At 47.6% G+C, this 5,311-nt stretch overlaps 1 pseudogene; it reads left to right on the top strand.

Moving 5' to 3' along the window:
* Window positions 1-572: 572 nt before the first annotated feature.
* Window positions 573-692, top strand: LOC121880227 (annotated as a pseudogene).
* The last annotated feature ends 4,619 nt before the right edge of the window (window positions 693-5,311 follow it).

Raw genomic sequence — 5,311 nt, 5'->3', positions numbered from 1 at the left:
AAGAACCTGGCAGGCCTCTCCATACAGTGTACCTTTAGACTAACACAACTAACACTTAACTAACACCTCAAAAAAATAAAAAAAAAAAAAAAATGTGACTACCCTCCCAGTTACACAAGGACCTGGGCGGGCTCACTAACTCCAACAATAACAAAATAATAATAATAAGCAGCATTATATAAATAAACCAATATTAATACAAAGGTCTGACGACCCAAGGGAGCAGAACAAAGACAAAACACCAATAAGAAAGATGAAGCGATCTGGTTGAGCCCAGATTCTTTCTACTCCTACTGTATTTCAGTTTCACCACTTTTCCCTCAACTCCTAATAATCTTCTTTCACCTCTTAACTAAAGACTTCGTATCGTATCATCATCGCTTTGGAATCGCTTTCTCGGCCTTTTGGCTAAGATCAAAGTGTAGTATATATTCTTATTTCTCTCTTTTGCTACTTCCATACTTAGTACTAGTTGCGGGACCTGCTTCTCGGCCTTTTGGCTAAGATCAAAGTGTAGTATATATTCTTATTTCTCTCTTTTGCTACTTCCATACTTAGTACTAGTTGCGGGACCTGCTTCTCGGCCTTTTGGCTAAGATCAAAGTGTAGTATCTGTTCTTATCAGCTTAATGGAGAGTACATAATCAGTGTTCTTTTTTACATAGAAGGAAGAGCACAGATTTGGACTTTCTGGGGGTGAAAGTAACAGAGTTACTCCTTTGTTGTTTTAGGTGGCGAGCAGGGAACCCGGTATTTCTCCATTGCTGTGGTTATTACTAATACCATGCAGTGAGAGGAAACATACCGGGGGGGCCTGCAAAGCCCCAAACCTGGTCCCACGGGACCCCACGTGGGTGCTTCTCACACGTGGCTATTCCCTCCTCTCTGTACTTCCTTATTTCGTACTGGCTGAGGGACCTGCACTCATAGAAGTGTATTCGTCCCAAAGTCCCTCCCCGGTAAACCATCACCTTGCGATCGAGTGGGTTTGTGATGGCGAAAGGGAGGTCGGTACACAACTCTCGTAAATCCTCAGAATACCCTGGTGGGGTTGTCGTAATGTGTGGGTGTTCGTGTGGGTAAAGCAAGATGGACGACGAAGGGCCAAGGGGAAGAAACGAAGGAGATCGACAGCCGGAAAGAAGAAACCGAATGCTGACCATATGGTTCCCTGCACCACCATCCTTCAAATGCACAGAGAGGACGCAGGGATGCCCATGGGAATGTGCGTCATCGGGGTGGTCTGGCTGCAAGCAATCACTAGTCCGACATCTAAAGGAAGCCCACAACAAGAAAATCAACGAATATATGAACATGTGTGCAGGGTGCTATCTGGTACTGACTATCCGGCCAAGCAATCACACGTGCATCCTCAACAGGCAGATGAGGGAGGAGCAAAGGGTTCCCCATTTTCGTTTCCAGTGCGACGTGCAATACTGCCCCTACTCTGCCCCAACAAAGAGAGGATTGAATAACCACAAGGTAGCAACATATGTACGGCAGTGGAGGAGGAGAGACAACCAACGTCAGGCGGAGCAACGACAGGGGAACCAACAGGCTGAAGGCAATCCAGCAAGTGCCCAGCCCTCACAGGAAGTTGGGGATAATAGGGTTAACGAGCGGAGGGAGCAGCCACAGAATGACGAGCAACAGCAGCAAAGAGAAACACAAGGGCAACGAGAAAGGCACAGATGGACCCCTCCACCCAGGGATGGAGAAGTGGAAGGACCAGAGACACCACGCCCCGTCTCTGGGAGAAGTACACCAGTGTCACCGCTGAGCCCAGACGATCAAGAAACGCGACTGAGGTCGATAACGCCGAGCCAGCTGCTCCAAAATGAACCCTCACCAAGAGAGGAATCACAGCACCCAGGGGACCTGACACCCCTCTTGCACATGCCAAGAATGCCACTGTCACCTCTAAGCCCCGATGAACAACATGGTGGAGACAGTACCCAAACAGGGGAACAGATAATGCAAAGTCAAGAAACAAATGAAGGAAGCCAAAGTAATCTCAGTGAATCCCTTACACCACTATCGCAAAGTGAAGCAACGCAAACACTAAGTGGTGAAGGCAACATACAGGAGCAGATTGGCATAACGCCTGAACCAAATGAAGAGCGAGATGAAGCTGAGGAGACATGGATACTGGAGCCGTTTCTGGGCACAGTGTATGAGATCCAGCGGAACCCGGACTGGGCAAGATTTGAAGAAGTACCGATTGAGATCGAGGTAGCAATTCAAGCGGCAAACAGGATAAACATCTCTCAAGGACAGAACACGACCAGGAAAATCACCGATGTCAATGATTGCAAACAAATCCAGAGGCTGTACAAATACAACCGTCGTCGAGCAATACGGCTAATTGCCGAAGGGAACGGCGCAAGATGTGAAATAAGCAAGGAGAGAATAGAGGAACACTTCCAACACATGATGGTTGAAAAGGATTGTGACCTAAATACCGTGGAGCACATTCCCGAACCGCCAGACGACAGACCAGAGATGGAAATGCAGCCCTTCACAGAGAAGGAAGTATTTACAAAACTAGCAGCAGCAGAAAATTCGTCACCAGGTGAAGACAGAATATCATATGATAACTGGAGAAAGGCTGACCCAAGCTGCCGAGTTATGGCAGCCATATACAACGTGTGTCTCAGAGCCAAGAGAATACCAGACTCCTGGAAACGATACAGAACAATACTTGTCCCCAAAAAAGGTGGTAACCCAGAAGTCGTTGCAAATTGGAGGCCTATAACACTGAGCCGCACAATATACAAGGTGTACACGGGATGCCTCACAGCACGACTCAGAAGGTGGCTCGTTGACAACGAGGTACTGTGCGCTGCACAGAAGGGATTCATGCCAAGTGATGGGGTGATAGAACACAACTACATACTTCAACATCACATGGACGATGCACGACGGAACAATGGCGATACCTGCATAGCAGCACTCGACTTGACCAATGCATTTGGCTCAGTGTCACTCGACCTCATTAAAAGAGCGCTCAACCGTATAGGGGTGGGACGGGATTTTGAAACAGTAGCAGGAGACATCATCAGTGGCAAGACGACAAGAATCCTAACAAAGGAAGGAGAAACAGATGAGATACCAGTGCAATGCGGTGTGCAACAGGGGTGCCCAATAAGTGGTCTCCTGTTCAATATAGCAGTCGAACCACTGTTGCGGAAAATCGCGGCCGAAGGAATGATACTGAACCAGCAACACAAGCACCCATGCTTAGCATATGCAGACGATATAACCATCATTACAAAACAGCAAGATAATCTACAGCAACTCCTCTACATAGCAACAGAACAATGCAGTAGGATGGGACAGGACCTAAATCCTAGCAAAAGCTCATCATTGCACCTGTCTGAACGAAGACCTCGAGGAATGCGCCAGACACAGTTCTACTTTGGAGAAACGCCCATTAAATGGAAGAGCGATGGCGAAGCAACGCTCTTCTTGGGACGACCAGTTGGGTTCCATCTTCTGCCAAACATCCAAACAGTAGAGGAACTAATGCAACTCGGGACCAAAATGCTGACAAGCAAGCTAGCACCGTGGCAGAGAATAGATGCAGTCAAGACATTCATGTTCCCGGCAGGAGTGCATGCAATGAGGACTTGGCAACTGAGGAAAACAGACTGGGCACACCTGGACAACGAAATGAAGACAATGCTTAAACACACGCTACATCTACCGTCAAGAGCGTCGAATGAGTACTTGTACGGAAGCAGTAAAGCTGGAGCGTGTGGTGTCCCACTCGCGGCAGAAGACTCTGACATTTTCCTGGTGGATACCGCATATAAATTACTCACGTCACCGGATCCTGACGTCAGGGAAATAGCCAGAGAAGAATGCCGGCGAGTGGCAACAATGAGAACACGACAGGAGCCAAGCATGACCGACGCATGCATGTACTTAACACAGGGAGAGATGCAAACGCGAGCAGGAGACCACCAAACCATCTGGTCTAGAGCCAGGTGTGCCTCAGGCCGAATGGGGGTTTCCTGGATAGCAGAGGGAGGAGACAACATCAAGATAAAATGCACGGACTCCATCATTGAAGAAAAAGATAGAAGGAAGGTAGCCAAAACCATCCGGAGCCAGCGACGACAGATGAGAGATGAAGTTCTGCAGAATAAGCCTGACCAAGGGAAAGTGATGAAGCTCATAGCACAAGAGAGAGCATCATCAGCATTTGTTCGAAATGGAGCGTATACAACCTTCGCAGACTGGCGTTTCATACACCGAGCAAGACTGAACCTACTCCCCGTCAATGGAGCGAAGCGAGGCCAGAATAGGGATCGGAGATGTCGTCGGTGCAATAGAGAAGAAACGCTCCCACATGTAGTAAACCACTGCATGATACACTCTCGAGCCATGCAAAAGCGACATAATGCCCTGGTGGATAGAGTACGAAAAGCCGCAGAAGGTCGACATTGGAAGATCATGTCGGCAAATGAACGAGTACCAGGAGCAGCAGACAATGGACGTCCAGACCTGGTGATTGAAAAGAACCGAGAAGTGATCCTGATCGACGTCACCTGCCCATTCGAGAATGGACAAGAGGCATTTAAAGAAGCAAGACTGAGGAAAGAAGAAAAGTATGCAGAACTGGCAGCAGAGATGAGAAGACAATACCAGCAGGTGAAGGTGGCTGCATTCATAGTGGGACCCCTGGGAGCATACGACCCGGAGAACGAGAAGCTGATGAAGAGACTGGCATCAAAGGGATACCTGCGCCTCTTCAGGAAACTGTGTGTAAGTGATGCCATTCGCTGGTCGAGAATGATTTATATAGAACATACCTCAGGGGCTAGACAGTATGTAGGGTGAAATAAACCCAAAGTCAAGATAGAAGAAAGAATAGGTTCTAGTTAGTGGAATAGGAACACTATGTATAAAATGTAATAGATAGTCAGCCAATTGTCACAAATTACTGGAATACCCAAACTATTGTAAATAAAAAACAATGTATCATTCTTTTAAATAAAATCTGTTCTTATCAGCTTAATGGAGAGTACATAATCAGGTTCTTTTTGCATGGAAGGAAGAACACAGATTTGGACTTTCTGGGGGTGAAAGTAACAGAGTTTACTCCTTTGTTGTTTTAGGCGGCGAGCAGGGAACCCGGTATTTCTCCATTGCTGTGGTTATTACTAATACCATGCAGTGAGAGGAAACATACCGGGGGTGCCCTGCAAAGCCCCAAAACCTGGTCCCACGGGACCCCACGTGGGTGCTTCTCACACGTGGCTATTCCCTCCTCTCTGTACTTCCTTACTTCGTACTGGCTGAGGGA

Source organism: Homarus americanus, unplaced genomic scaffold (assembly GCF_018991925.1).
Source record: "Homarus americanus isolate GMGI-L3 unplaced genomic scaffold, GMGI_Hamer_2.0 scaffold49433, whole genome shotgun sequence".
Classification (NCBI taxonomy): domain Eukaryota; kingdom Metazoa; phylum Arthropoda; class Malacostraca; order Decapoda; family Nephropidae; genus Homarus; species Homarus americanus.
The sequence above is the reverse complement of the archived record's forward strand: the minus strand, read 5'-3'. Positions and strand labels throughout refer to the sequence as shown.